This window comes from Anopheles coluzzii, chromosome 2, assembly GCF_943734685.1.
Source record: "Anopheles coluzzii chromosome 2, AcolN3, whole genome shotgun sequence".
Lineage (NCBI taxonomy): Eukaryota > Metazoa > Arthropoda > Insecta > Diptera > Culicidae > Anopheles > Anopheles coluzzii.
This window is the reverse complement of record NC_064670.1, coordinates 9,644,460-9,659,096: the sequence shown is the minus strand read 5'-3', so window position 1 is coordinate 9,659,096 and position 14,637 is coordinate 9,644,460. Positions and strand designations below refer to the sequence as shown.

The window sequence follows — 14,637 nt, the reverse complement described above, 5'->3', positions numbered from 1 at the left end:
TTAAATTTTGACACAATATAACATTGCACGAAAATTGTAATTAAGTATTTGCGAGTGTTTATTCATACTATTCCTGTCCATAACAGGGAATAGTACATTGAACATGTGCATTCGTACAATAAATGCTGAAATATAATTAACCTTGCTCTTGTTTTTCCCTACCTTAATTACAGGTTCGCCAAATGGCTTAACAGTGATGGAAACCGAACCAACCAATCGTTACCATAATCACTCTCATCATCATCTTCATTATGAGTGGTAGTAATTAACAGATCGTTTCGTACCGTATGGTGTGTTTATCATAATGGACTCAATTTGCAGGTCCAGTTTAATGTCCTACTTTATTAAATTTCAGCTGTATTGTATGAGGGTGCGCTTGATCGATACAATACTGTGCTTTACAAGTTTGTTATGTCAAGGTAAAAACGTATAACAGATTCAAAATAAACAATTTTTTTCGAGGCAAAACTTTATCTTCTGCCAGCAATGATCGTATCAAGCGCGTGTAAATGACAGGGTTCAGTTCGACTGTGGCAGACTAGCACAACGATTTGCATTAGCTCGAAAGCAGTATATGGTTAGAGAAAAAACAAATCAGCCACTTTATTCGTGATCGCGCAAACCCCTTCGTTGTGTTATATTTTTTATGAAAACCAGAACACGCTTTCACAATTTTACATACTTTTAACGCGCGCTGTCGAGAGCCGTTTCTCCTTCGTGGTCGGTTACAAGAATGAATATCATTATGGCAGCTTATTCCCGCGATCTAATTCCCTACCAATACACACAAAAACAGCACCTGTCAATCGTTTCGTTTATCGGTGAAACGCATATGCAAATAACGCAAGTGAAATATTTCACTCGGAACTATGGTATATTTAAAAACATGAAACGTAAACAATTCGAGTTGTTTCCTATTGTTATTAAACGTTGACACTAATGCTTGACAAACAATACTGAATGGTAGTGGTTGGTACGTGTACTAGGGAACAAAACCAAAATCTAATATGAAACAGAGCTTCACACATCTTAAAAGCTGTGTGGTACAATTAAGCTGTGCATGTATAGCGTAACTGGCTGTGTAATGTATAGCGTGGCCGGTCTCGTAGTACAGTCGTCAACTCGTACGACTTAACAACTTGCCCGTCATGGGTTCAATCCCCAAATAGACCGCGTCGCCATACGTAGGAATGACTATCCTGCTATGGGGGGAATCAATTGGTCACTGAAAGCCAAGCCCGCAAGTGGGTACAGACAGGCCTTGACCGACATCGGTTGTTGAGCCAAAGAAGAAGAAGTATAGCGTAACACGCACTAATGATTCGTTGCTTGCTGTGTGGCTTTGCTTTCAAACGACTGATGCTGGACAAATGAGCCCCACCGGTGTTCTGCGAAGATCAAGTGCAGGAATGGTTTGTGTACACGTATGAAAATAACAAACAGAGAAGTAAAAGTAAAGGAAACCATGATTTCCCATGTTTCATTCGCGCATGGCACTCTTGTAGGAGCACCTGTGCTGCTTACGCCATGTTTTGTTTGCACGTGATGACTGCCAAAAATCGATTCGGATTTGTTTCGGGTCACCGTTTGAGTTAAGTACGTGACATCAATCAAACCAAGCGTACTAGCGGATCACAACACCATTCCGATACACGTGTTGGCGCGTTGTTCCGTGATAAACTGCCCTGCACAGTCTCGCTATACGGACGGAGAATTGTGTCGCAAACAACGCCAGCCAAAAGGGGTACCAGATTGTATGCTGATGCTCTCTGCATTCCTCATTTGTGCAAAGTTCATGCTGGAATTTGGTCGGCACCACTTTTAGGTCTCTAAAAAGCGCCCCGATTCGCGCATTGTGCTGCTCGCTAAGCAAAGGCTGTCACAAAGCTATTTTCATCAACATCGCCATCGTCATCATGAACATCATCATCATCCGCATACTGTTCACCGTTTGGTTTTGCAGAGTGAGGAATTTTGGGAACTGCGGCGACAGTTTGCTATAAAAGTTCCTTCTCACCATTCGGGCGCACATTGGGTAACGGACGCATCGAAAGAAAGACGCGGAGGATGGTGGAGCACGCCTGGTTCGGTGGTACGCGAACGTCATAAATCACTCCTTACTGTACTCAAAAATACCTATATCAACACATCACCATGTGCGTCCCGAGAATGGAAAATTATACCGAAAGCCGCTTGCAAAACGTGGGCCCATGCTTGTATAGCTGTACTTGTAGGAGCGTGAACTTTCCCATCCATCAGCAAACCAAACAGTGGCGTAAATATGTGTCATTCGATGAACAAAAACGGAATGTACGTAAAATCCCTCATTTATTCTGCACGACACAAAAAAAGAAAACTCCAAACAACCATGTGCTTTCCTGTCGTTTTGTCGTTTGTTTTGCTATCCTTTGCAGCTGCTGCGTGGTACTTCCTTTTATAGCAAACTCTAATTAGCAAACCATTTCACTGCACTTCTTTTCACGGAACATCACTCTTTAAGCCTCCGATTGAAAGCAAAAGCCACACTGAAATCAACGGGGTAGATTCATCAGTGCGACAGTGGGTAGTGCGTTCGGTAAAAGTACTAATAAGAGTTTTTGTTACGCTTTTCAAATGGAAAGCCTAGCAGAACAAAAAACCTGATGCGGCAAACGAGTGTGTACAAAAGTATCTACAGTATCCGAGCCGAATGTCAATGTTAGGTTAGCGCTGTACGTAAATTACACTGCTGTACACGAAGCTACTGATTATAGCGTTCGAGGTAAAAAGCAGCGCGTGCGTGTGGACGGAGTGATAAAACTTCAGTCAATACGATCAGTTCAGAGTGCGAAACAGGAGAACTTTTGCGAAAATATGTCCGAACGAAAATTGTAACTTAAATAATATAAAGTATAGTATAGTGTCTCAAAGGATGCAAAAAGGTAAGGTTGCGGGTTAAATGGTAACATACGAAGTACCAAATTAAAATATAATGAAACGTCGGTCATGGCTTTGAACAAACAATTGAACGTAGGAGAAAGGGCTTGATGAAATTGGACATGATTATTGAATCTATTTTTACGCACTGGTAGTACGAAAAACATAAAAAACCGATTGCCCGAAAGCTGTACCCACTTCAAACGGCACAATGATTGTAAAGATATTGCAGGACGAGCAGATTCGAGGATTACGGGCGGATGTGTGTACACAGGCACTCCTCGGTATCCACCCATGCATCCCAATGGTTTGATATGAGTCAGTAAAGCAAAACTTTATCAATTTAACGCAAGGTTAGCATGTAACATAGCTGGCAGCTGTTGGGTTTTGTGGTTGAAGCGCTTCAACGACTATCATACAGGGGGTGAACAGCAAGCGAGGAAACTAAACATCACTTACACTCCTGTTTTATCCAATGTACGGCAGCTCTATTGAACGTGTAAGTATGTGATGTTAAAATTGAACGGATAATACAAAAAAGAAAAACGTTGGAAGGAAACAAAAAAAAACAAACTAAACGATAAAAACGAACGTCAAAACGCAATCAAATGTCCAACCACAGTGCGTAAAAGGAGAATGGTGTGTGTTTTGTTTGAGGTTTTTTGAGATCCTCTTTTTAGTTTACAATAGTACGCATGAATATGCTTGCATCATCACCACAACATAAACCATTCAAAACGAATGTATTCGTTGTGGTTTGTGTTTCAAAAGTGAACAATAAAAACAATTTTAAAGCACAATACTTCAGTAGACAAGGCAAAAGCAAACAAAACTTGCTTACTAAAAGCGCTTTGCTTGTATTTACTTAACGAGTCGTGGGAAATCAATTTAGGTTTCAATTCTCTCAGTTTAAAAGCAACCGTACAGCGTCTGAACAATTGGACAAACGATTCGATAGAGAAACAAATTGCTTTCTTAGCCAAGTCAAGCCAGTGTACGATAAACAATTTTTAAAGTCTATCCAACAGTTGAAACAATAAACATTTGCCCGAAAAGCATCACGATCGGTTTTGCTGTTTCGCAGTTTGCAGTTTCATTTCGATGCAATTTCTGCGAACAATGTATAGTATTGGGGGAGACCATAAGGTTTGTTGGGAAAATTATTAATTAAAATGCAAATTTTACTCATTATTGTTTAAAGATTGATATGTTACTGTTTTTTAAATTTGAATTATTGTTTGGCCATTGTCAATACAACCTCAACCCTTAGCCATAGTTATACTTTATTTTTCGCTGTAGGTTCCATGGTAATTATTGCCGGCCTGTACCTGTTCGCTGATGATGACCTGTTCGCTAACAATCCAGTTAAATAAACATAATGGACATGGGAGTGCTTTATGTTGAGTGTTCCAGAGAAACGTTAATTAGACCTTTTGATGGAACTGTTCATTGTTGAAAAAACCTTTTTACATTTCATATCATTAACAAGTTAATACAAAATGAACAATGCATCTCAAACAGTGCGAATGTTACGTGTTAATATTCAGTTTGTGTACTGTTCTCAACTGCAACTATCATCTTACACAACCTAGTGTTACGTGGAAGCACATAGTATTTGATTGATTTCTAACTACTTTCACACTAGACAAGCTTTTGATCTGGTACAGTAAACTTCTCCTCGCTATTTACGGATGTTTTCCGCACTTGCATATCACACAAGTTTTATCCATAATTCAACACCAACCACCAGGCGTCTCCATCTCGCGCATCTCATGGCAAACGTTTTGCGCCAGCGTTGCTATCGTGGTATATCTCATAGCATCATCTTACGGGAATGTGTACATGAAGTTGAAAAAGAAATTCTCACAACCACATCCGTTGCCACTAGCATCCAGCCACCCACCCTTCCCACCTGTGATTATTTATGAGCATAACCGCATTCCTCCCACCATGCACAGAGTGCTAAATGTTTCAGGGCGCCCCGTTCCACCAACTGGCTACGGAGGCAAACTTTTGTCAAGGTCAATTTCCGTTCTTTATTTCAGCATCCAGGCGCAAAAGTCAAACCAAAGTTACATACGAAAACGGATCAAATATATCAAACGAGAACTGAGGGCGCGTAGTTTTGCACACCGGGTCAACACCTTCCGGAGGAGTGTTTTGGTTTGCTGCGTTTAGTCGAGCTACCTTCTCTAGCTATGCGGCACAAGAACGGTTCAAATAGTGCCAGAAGAACTTTGTCCTAGGCTGGGTCAAAGTGTTGAGATAAATCTTGAGACTCAGTAGAGAAAACATTGTTCATGCCGCCGGTCTATTTTGGGGGTTAATGTGTGGGTACACGCACCCACACGATATCACAGATTGGCTATGCTGTACCGTGTGTGGATGCTTTGTGGATGAGAAATTGATGTAATAAATTCAATAACAGGATACTGTACTGTTTACTGTCTATTCTTCTGTTCAAATAGATGCGGAAACACATTGATAAAATGGTAGAATTGAGATATGATTTTGTTTGTCATTTCATGCGTCATAATGTCATGTTCATGTGTTTTCACTCGGGAAAGTAAATTATTATCATTTCAAGCATTAAATCAGGTAATCATGAATCATCATTCGTAATCATAAATAAACAGCAATCAATCCGTGATTTCAATGTTGCAAACAAACACGATAAACTTCAAAACATTCACCTCACGCAAAACCAACCCAATAACTCAAAGCTTTGTGGGGCGATCTGTACCGGTGTACCGATGTACCAAAACCGCAGTATGCTCCACTGCACCACCGAATGGAGACGATGTAGATCGTAATAAGATGTAAACATTCGAGCTTATATCTTGCTGCGTTTTGGAGGAATAATTGTGTGCGTACTGGTTCGTATGTGTGTGCGTGTGAATCTCCACCAACATGGTTCCGTCGTTTGGAGGTGATTTATGAACTTTACCACCTCTTGCTATGGGGTGCATGATTTATCACCTCAAGCCAGCAACCGGCAGTTTTTTTCTCTTCTTCCTCTCGTAGCTTAAGCTAAGCTACAAGCAGTGCAAGACAAACTACCAACCATGGGAAAGAAAGATTGAGGGTTTGCTCATGTTTATGTATATTTGGTACCCTACCTTAACGTTTGGCGAGCCAACTCATGTCAGTCCAGAGACCTAGGGAAGCATTCTTTTCATGCGAGATTTTCATCAGACCGTCGGTGAGAAAAGGTTCATGGATTTCGGCCAATATCGCGTTCTGCTTTAGTGGTAACTTACTCAAACACATTACAATGTGACACAGGGATAATAAAGTGATAGCGTTTGACGGAGGAAATAATCTTTGAAGCAATTTACCATCACAACAGTTTGATAAAAAGAAACAATCTTTGTTTCGTCATGGAAATAAAATGCGTTTAAAACTTGTTAAAAATGTAGGTGCCGCTATGGAAGCAGCTTACGAAAAGTTGAAAATTCCAGTTAACCAATTAATGGATCACAAACGACTATTTTTCATTATAAAGCTTCATTTTCGTAGAAGGTTGGAAATTTACACCTTTTTTTAATTTCCTAGTAAACCCTGTTTGCTTTTTAACTCATATGGGCGGTATTGAAAATTTTACTACATTAAATTTCATATCATACGATAAGCCAAACCTGCTCCAGCATAATGGGCCATAAATTCCAATTTACAACTTTTTTCGTAGAATGCAGCATCAAACCATAGAATGCTGCAGGTAGGAAATCCCTTTGCAGCGCCCAATATTTATAACACAAGTAAATTTCAAAGGTAGACCAAAGGTTGGTAGAACTACTACGGGGCTGAACACTCTGACGGTGGTATTTGCAGCTACTACAAGCCTGTAACCATCTAATACATTGAGTGGACTTGAAATTTACTGTACAAGACTTGCCATTACAGTGGAAGGAATGAAACATAAATATGCTGCTGTTGATGTGGCCAAACGTGTTTTAACGTTGAGAGTCAGCAATCGAAGCTACTGTAGTCAGCAAACGATTTTAGTACAGTTCAAGCTAAAGTTAAAGCACCTTGACTATAGCCGACTACAACCTGAGGAACAGTGAATCGTTAAGAAATTCCGGCTAAACTTAAATGTTGTTTTTCTTCCGTTAAACAGAAGCAATTGCACGTTGCTCACATTCAATTGAATCTAGATAATCTTTCGCTTTGTAGAAATGTAGATAAGCGCTGTAACTTTTACTGTTCAGCGAATTGTTCAACGTTGTACATTTATTCGCACAATTTCATGCGGCACCATCTTTTTCCCTTCAAATTGTACTGTTTTTTCTGGATTTTTTGCTACTGAGTCAAGAGATCTCTTTTTCCAGGAAAGCAAGCATTGCGAAAAAGTTACTTCGTTTGCACGAGGATAGAAATCACCTACATTCAGAGCCAAGCTGACTGTTGTTCCATCTGCAAACGCAATCGCCCCGCATGATAAGGGACAGCAATGTTGTGCTGTGTTCACAATCGTCCAAACTTTTGTGTGCGAACTTACAAACCATACATCGAGGAGGAAATACACAGAGAGTGACATGGAACAGGCCAACGCCTTACGTTACGTGCGTGCGTGACCGAGCACATGGGCAGCGTTGCAATGGTGAATGTTGAAACAGTACTGGAAACAGAATGCTGATGAACCATGTGGATGCCATCGTTGGAACGATCGAGTTGGTGTTAAGACACATATGATGCGTAAAGACACACTGTGCGTAGAATGTATTTCATTTTAGGGAAATGCATATAATGTACAAAAGGCAATGGAAAAATTTGCAACAGCTTAAGTAAAATAATCAATGACAGTAACGTGTGAGGATCTGGGGCACAACCCATTCACTCGTGAAATCAATATCTTGCAATACCGTAGCAAGGTGCACCCAGCGCTAACAGCATCAATATCTGCACAACAATACCTGCATGTTTGTATATGTGTATTTGTATGGGAGTGGTGAAAGTTGTTCTTTCCCACAAACCAACCAAACCATGCTGCGCGGAAGTTTGTGTAAGAAAAAAAGATTGTTTTCTCACTGCCATTGTGCGCTTGTCATTGTTTGCCTTGTTTTGTTTTAATTAAATCTCTTATCAGCACGAAACGCTAACGACAAAATCGAGAATGACACGAACAAAAGCAAACAAAACCCCCTATAACAAATGCAACTGGCTGCAAATGACAGACGTACAGACGCAAACACTCTCAGCCAAGAAGGTGAGGGCTTTCGGAACTGAATGGATGATAACGCCCAGACCTGGACAGGCCATACTGTAGAGGAAGAGAAAATGGAGAGGTGTTGAGGATGCGTACAAGTGGATAATTCCATTAGGTTTCGCTTTGAATGTCAACCCCACAGGATGGCCTCTGCCGCTCTGGTTACTTACTTCTGCGGTTTGCCAAACGCGTTGGCCTTCGCACGCCACTGCCACAGTTGCTCCCCGTGTGCCTTGGAGAGTTCCGCCGAGCACAGTTTTGGTAGGAAAACTGATTAAGACTCAATGGGCTGAAGCAATCTGTTGACACAATCTCGCCAACAAGGACGATCGTTGACAGAACAACACAACAACAATTAATTTGTTTAATTAGCAGCAAACTCTCGGCTTCTGCGCTGCTACCCATGCTTCCTGCCAGACCTAAAGCCACCACAGCCTCCATTACCTCCGAAGGGGAATAATATATTTACCTACCAAACATTGGGACAACGTCTGACATTAGGACACATTCACTGGAGCTGGCTCACGGAACTGTAATTGGTGTTAAAGTATACCAGGCTCGATGTTTACTGAAGGAAAACGATAACGCGCAGACTGAGAAAGTGTGAAAAGTGCAACGAAACATATATAAAGCTTTCATAAGAACAGACACGGAGAAGAAAGAAAGACAGAAAATGAAAGAAATACGTGGTGAGGTCACGCTTTTCACCATTTGTTATGCAAATGTTGTGCGTCTTAAAAAAATGGAATCAAATGTCTTCACTCCGAGATGGATTCATGTGGCAGAGAGCAAAACGAAATCCTATGCTTCGTCTGAAACTTTTTGTCTGTCTTTCACCAGTTCACATCCTGTTCTAACGCCCCTGCTCATGTTACGATTGTCTCATCTTCACCCATTGACATCACACACCTCTATCACTTACCACGAGGTTCACTCTTTTGCTATCACAAAAATCCAGCACGTATTCCGACCGTGCGGTTCTTGGCCGTACTAGAAGTCCCCTTTTCGAGTGATGTGGAAGTAGCTTACGGTACCAAACTGCTTCCCAACTGGCAATACCCCGGGGGCAATGATACATCGCGTTGCAGGATTTGTCTTCAGTGTCGACTTTGCCTTCCCTTGTCCGTGACACTCCTTTGTAAATATTCTGAAGAACGGTTTGCTAGTCCAGCTTGCCCCGGGGCGACCGTATCGATTGCAGATATTAGGCCGCATACTCACTGAAGCGTCCAAGTCCAAGTGAAATGTCCTGCGACAACGTTCCAGCGCTTCCCGCGTGGTAGCCAAAGGTCAGCAAACAGAAAGACTCCAAGAGGCCTACGGCAGGCAAGGAAAAGCGGATACACTTAAAGCTCTACTGTGCCGTAAAGTAGATGACACCATCTGACATTACCACAGTTGTATATCGCCTTTAGTTGCGTCGGGAGTTCAGTAAATTGCCTGCAGCTGTTTGCGTTTATGTTGTCACTTATCTTCCGGAGACAATCTCCGCTTCTTGGCGCGGTCAATCACTGGCTTTATGGTAACGGACTGTTTGCTGCCAGCAGTACCGGCACATCGAAAGCAAATTGGAAAAATCAAATAATCATAACACCACAGACAACCAGCTGGCTGAGGATGCGTCATGTCGTTGGGTCTCAATTTAGTTGGGTTTGGGTTGATGTTGATGCCACTTTTCGATGATGTTTGAAAAGCAAAAATCAAGGGATTTGGGAGTAGTTATCATGCGTGAAAGATAAAATATTATATAATATTTGCGCAGCATATAGTTTTTTTTAAAATATTTTATTTTGCCAGCATGCCATACGGGATTCTAGTTTGGGATTCCCTGTCAAGGTCAACCTATGCTTTTAACTATACAGTTTAGAGGAATATATAAATTTTAGAGAAGTGTTTTGTAATGAAGAAGGATGAAAGCCTGTCCGTAAAACTGTTACATGATTGTGGTGCTTCATTTTTTCTATTTGTGTAACAGCTATAGGAAGAAAAAAGGGTCACCTAATGATATCGATTTCACCGTGCCTCTTGATCGTAGACGGCCGGAAAGCGTCCCTTGACCCTGCAATTTTTGCCCAGCCATCCAAATGCGATCTCAATCGTGCGAAACCAACACCGAGTGGTCCGGACAGTCTGGGACTATGGGTCAGGGACTTTGCACTGTCCTGCCCGTGTACCCATATCACTCAAATTAACACATCGAATCGGCGTTCCACAGTGCTGATGTTGCTGCTGCTGCTGCTAGGTTAGCAGCCGCACGAAAGCAGAAGCTTTGATTTGATGGCAACACTCGCCGGCAAAGATTCGAAGAACGAGGAAGACGGGAGCACCGTGCATATCAATTTCCAATCAAATAGTTAAATCCATCGATTGGATCGTAGATGAAACCTCCGGCATCGTCGGCCCACACCATTTGCCCACCTAATTTGCCACGATAGTGGAAAGTGTCTGACGCGATGGATGGACGCACACACACACACACATGGACAACACGTTCGATCGACAGATACAAAATTGAAGCAAGCGTATTTCCCTTTTCAAACATTTCTTTCCCGTCTGCTGATAAGAATATCCCGCTAGCAATGTACATGCGTGTGTATGTGTGTAAATGGTTCAAGACGGGGGAGGTTCCGTTGGATGTACCGATTGCTGCTCGATTCTCATTGCTGGTGGTGTGTGAAAACTGAATTTAGTATAACTTGACTGTGGTGGTTCGAACACGTTTTCCACGAAACAGGGAAACCACATCAGATATAATGGTTGGATGGAAGTTGTGTGAGTGTATGAGAGAGACAGAGAGAGAGAGAGAGTGGAGGTTACCGCAAAAAGGGGAAGGAATTGTCTATATCATGTCTATGTCGAAGTGCTGGCGGAACGAGCTTTGACAGATTATATTGTATGAAATACTGAGAAACAGCTGGGAAAGGAACTGGTTACACATTTGAAGGGTTGCACGGTAAGCCATACGTGTTTTGTAAACCAGTTGGAGCGAGTTTTATGCAAACTGATGTGGAGGCGTGCATTTCTGGCTGTAAGTTTTGTTACTGTTCTTGTTGTTAAAGCAATTTTCGACGAATTTTTTTTTCAATAATTCATTTCGATTGAACATATTTAAATATCTAAACAATTTTAAAATGTCAATGGATGCTCTCTTTTTTTTAAGCAGGTTTACGCATTGAAAAGATCAAGAAAACATGGAAAGTTTCTTCAATTCATGATAAAACGCCTTCATCTCATCACGTGAGGCGTTAAAGCTTCACGCCTGCAAGCTTCCTCAAACACGATTCTGCATCAACGATTCAGCGTCACGCCTCAAAACACGCCGTCGTGTTTGCAATCCACTTTTGATGCTTATTTCGATTATTATCGTTATGATAAGCGGAACAAGGCTAGGGTTCGAGCAAAGGTGTTGTGCGGGAATGCGATTCCTGGCAAACAGCAAGTCACCGTAACGAAATTGTGTGTGCAAAACAGCACACACTCATACAAACACACATTTAGATACACTATCCATCTACAATCTGGTGGCGTTTGGACTAAAAATAGTCCAAATCTTGTGTGAGGATACATGAGGGCATCGCCAAAACCGGAGAGCGACGAGCGGGTAGGACTTGAACGACGACAAAAAGCATTTCAGCAAAAACATTTCTTCTGGGGTGCCTACAATTCACAAACACAACAAAAAACAGTGCCTGGGTTTAAGTGTGTGTGTGTGTGTGTATGTGTGTTTTGTCTCTTTCCATCCCAGTCCGTCACGTCGGGATAATATCATGTGAAGTGGCAGGAACAACGGATCAAAAGATATCGTGTTGATGGTTTTTTTGTTTTGTTTTTTTTTCTGTTTTGACGGCAAAGAAGATGGAGAAAGTTGATGAAAGGCGGAAGAAAGCTGTTGATGGAAGGTATAACGGTACGCCACGGTGGATGTGCACCGTTAAAGACAACTCTTACGGCCTGGGCCGATGAGGATAAAGTTTGCCGACGATGAACAATCGATTAGTTGTAGTGTTTATCTACGAAATGGACACGTATCTATGTCCTTTGGAGGGTTTGGTTTCGGCTCGGAAAAAGGGAACACAGCACTGTGGGCGATGCTGATCCATCGTTGGGCAAGCTGTTAACAGGGAGGAAAGTGCTTTAAATGGCAAAATAACTTGTTTCACTAGCTTTTTCCTGCAAAACAAAAACATACTTTCTAGAAGATTTTTGTACAAAATTACATACAAGCATAAGGAAGCTTGGGGCATGAAATTCAATGTATAGCGACTACCAGCGCTTATCGTTGTAATTTACATTATCTCGTTCAGATCAACGACATCCTAATTTAAGCTTTCATTGCCAGTTGTTGTGACAAGTTCGCCATGAAAGGAATATTGAACGACTCGACGCATTACAGTAGCCGTGACGACGTTGGAAAATCCTCGTGCGTACAAACAGTACAATAATCGTTTCATTTTACTGTTACAGTTACTGTTTGGTTCGCGTTCAAAAAGCGTAGATTTGGCTTGCGATGGTGCTAGAACACAAGTCGTCGTACAATCTCGGCGGATGGAACCACGTCGCCAGTTGGAAAAGATTCAAGATTGTTTTAATCGCCTTGATAACTAATACAATAACGCCGTTTTACTGATAATCGACTTGGTGACTTTGTAGCATGCCCGGAAAATGGTTTAGTGTCACAGGTTATGAAAAACAGACCTTTAAAGCACGTTATCACGAGTTTGGGATTAATTATCTAAACGAGCCATCTTGAACAAATCATACACTAATAGACCGGTGGAAGAGTATTTCCTACCATTTCCTGCTGGCGATCCGGATGTTCCGGCTAGCAAAGCTGCCACGAGCAACTAATCATGGGATCTAAATTTAATTTTACTCTCATCACTCACTCCCAACATGGATGCCGAAGCATTGCGAGCATTTGATAAGGTTGCGGTATATACCGGAAGCGATGCATCAAAAGCTGTAAACTAAGTAATTTTTAGCTTCAGATTGGTATAGTTATTTAGAGCCGCCGGGAAAGTAGCGAAGGAAATACTCAATTGTCAGTTTCCGGGGTTAGCTTGCGCAAAGTAAAATGTAATAGACCATAAACATCTGCTCTAGGCATATAAACGGGTTTAAAATAGCTTATCATCGTACTATTTGTTTTAAGGGAAAACCTTATCAAACAAAGAAGAAACTTTAATTTGATTTGAAATTGTAATTAAACTAGATATTTTTTTCAAAACCACATTTTCCAACATAAAAACAATTTAAAACCAACATACTCCCCCTGTCTGCACATTACCGCATGTTCTATAAGCGTAAATTCAATCAATAATACAAAGTAATGCAATAAAGAAAGTGTTCACTGTCACCATGAAAACACGCCAGGTAGAGCGATACCACAGTTTTTCATCCTGCTAAAACCTTTCCACGGTCTAACTTTATTGAACGACACACGCCAGCCGATGAAATGCGGGAGCCAGTACCGGAAGTTTGCTGTGCATTGGCACCTCGAAAAAGGAACTAAAAGTGATGTCGGCTGGCACCGCCATAGTTTTCATAAAATGTTACAAATTTAATATTGCTCGAGCGTGAGGGAATTCGTGCATTGGATGGTTAAATTTACGACCGATGCACCATTGCAATGGACACAGTTGACGGGCGGGTTAGGATCAAATTGGCGATAGTGGACATTAAAATTTACTGTCCCAAACTGTACCGAACACAATGAACTTTCGACAATATTTCGATGACATCGTATCGCATCATCATATGATCTGTCGGTTAGGGAAGGCAGTATAGCGGGAATCAAACCAGGAATCATTTCAGCTACTGAGGAAAAGTGGAATTGGTTGACTGTTTGGCCGCAATGTGGACCATGCTGTCGGTTGCTAATCAAATGGGTGGTTCGTAAGTAATGTTGGAAATGAGTACGCGTTTCATTGGCTAAACTAAACAGGCAGATGTTCACATCTACATACGAAAACTTATTTCTTACAAAATAGTTTAATTGTGGTTTGTATGTGTTATTTGAGAGGTTGAAGATAAGTCCCGAATCATTTCCATATTATTTGCTTCAGTGATCTGAAACTGATTGATATCTTCGTAAAGTCACTAATTACCACAGCTTTATGACAAACATTCACTGCACTGCTCATACGCAATACCGCAACGTTACAACGATACAATAGGCCATAAGGAGAGGTCAAAAATTGCAATTAATCCAAGCACTGATTCTTTCGTAAACACACACACATTTAGCAAATGAGTGTGATAAAGTTTCCCACTACAATCGTAAGCAATGATTGAATTCAATGCTCCGCTTTCCGAACACCAATTTGCTTCGAGTACGAGAGATCGATAAACAAATTGCCTTGCATGGCAAGGATTTAAATGAACTGGGTTTTGTGGTAGCTGATATATGATGGTAAACAATGCGAAGAATCAGCTTCAAAGAATTTGGGTTTTATTTATGCCTTTGTGCAAATTGATTTTGTGAAATACGTTTTTTTTATATTGAGTCCCCT

At 41.3% G+C, this 14,637-nt stretch overlaps 1 protein-coding gene across 2 annotated transcripts in view; it reads left to right on the top strand.

Moving 5' to 3' along the window:
* The window catches only part of LOC120950787 (allatostatin-A receptor-like), a 141,933-nt gene extending 137,934 nt beyond the window's left edge, over positions 1-3,999 (top strand). For both annotated transcript variants that reach the window (XM_049607488.1, XM_049607489.1), the window contains exon 5: positions 174-3,999. The gene's annotated coding sequence lies outside the window, so the exon portion shown is untranslated. The remainder of the gene's footprint in view (positions 1-173) is intronic.
* The last annotated feature ends 10,638 nt before the right edge of the window (positions 4,000-14,637 follow it).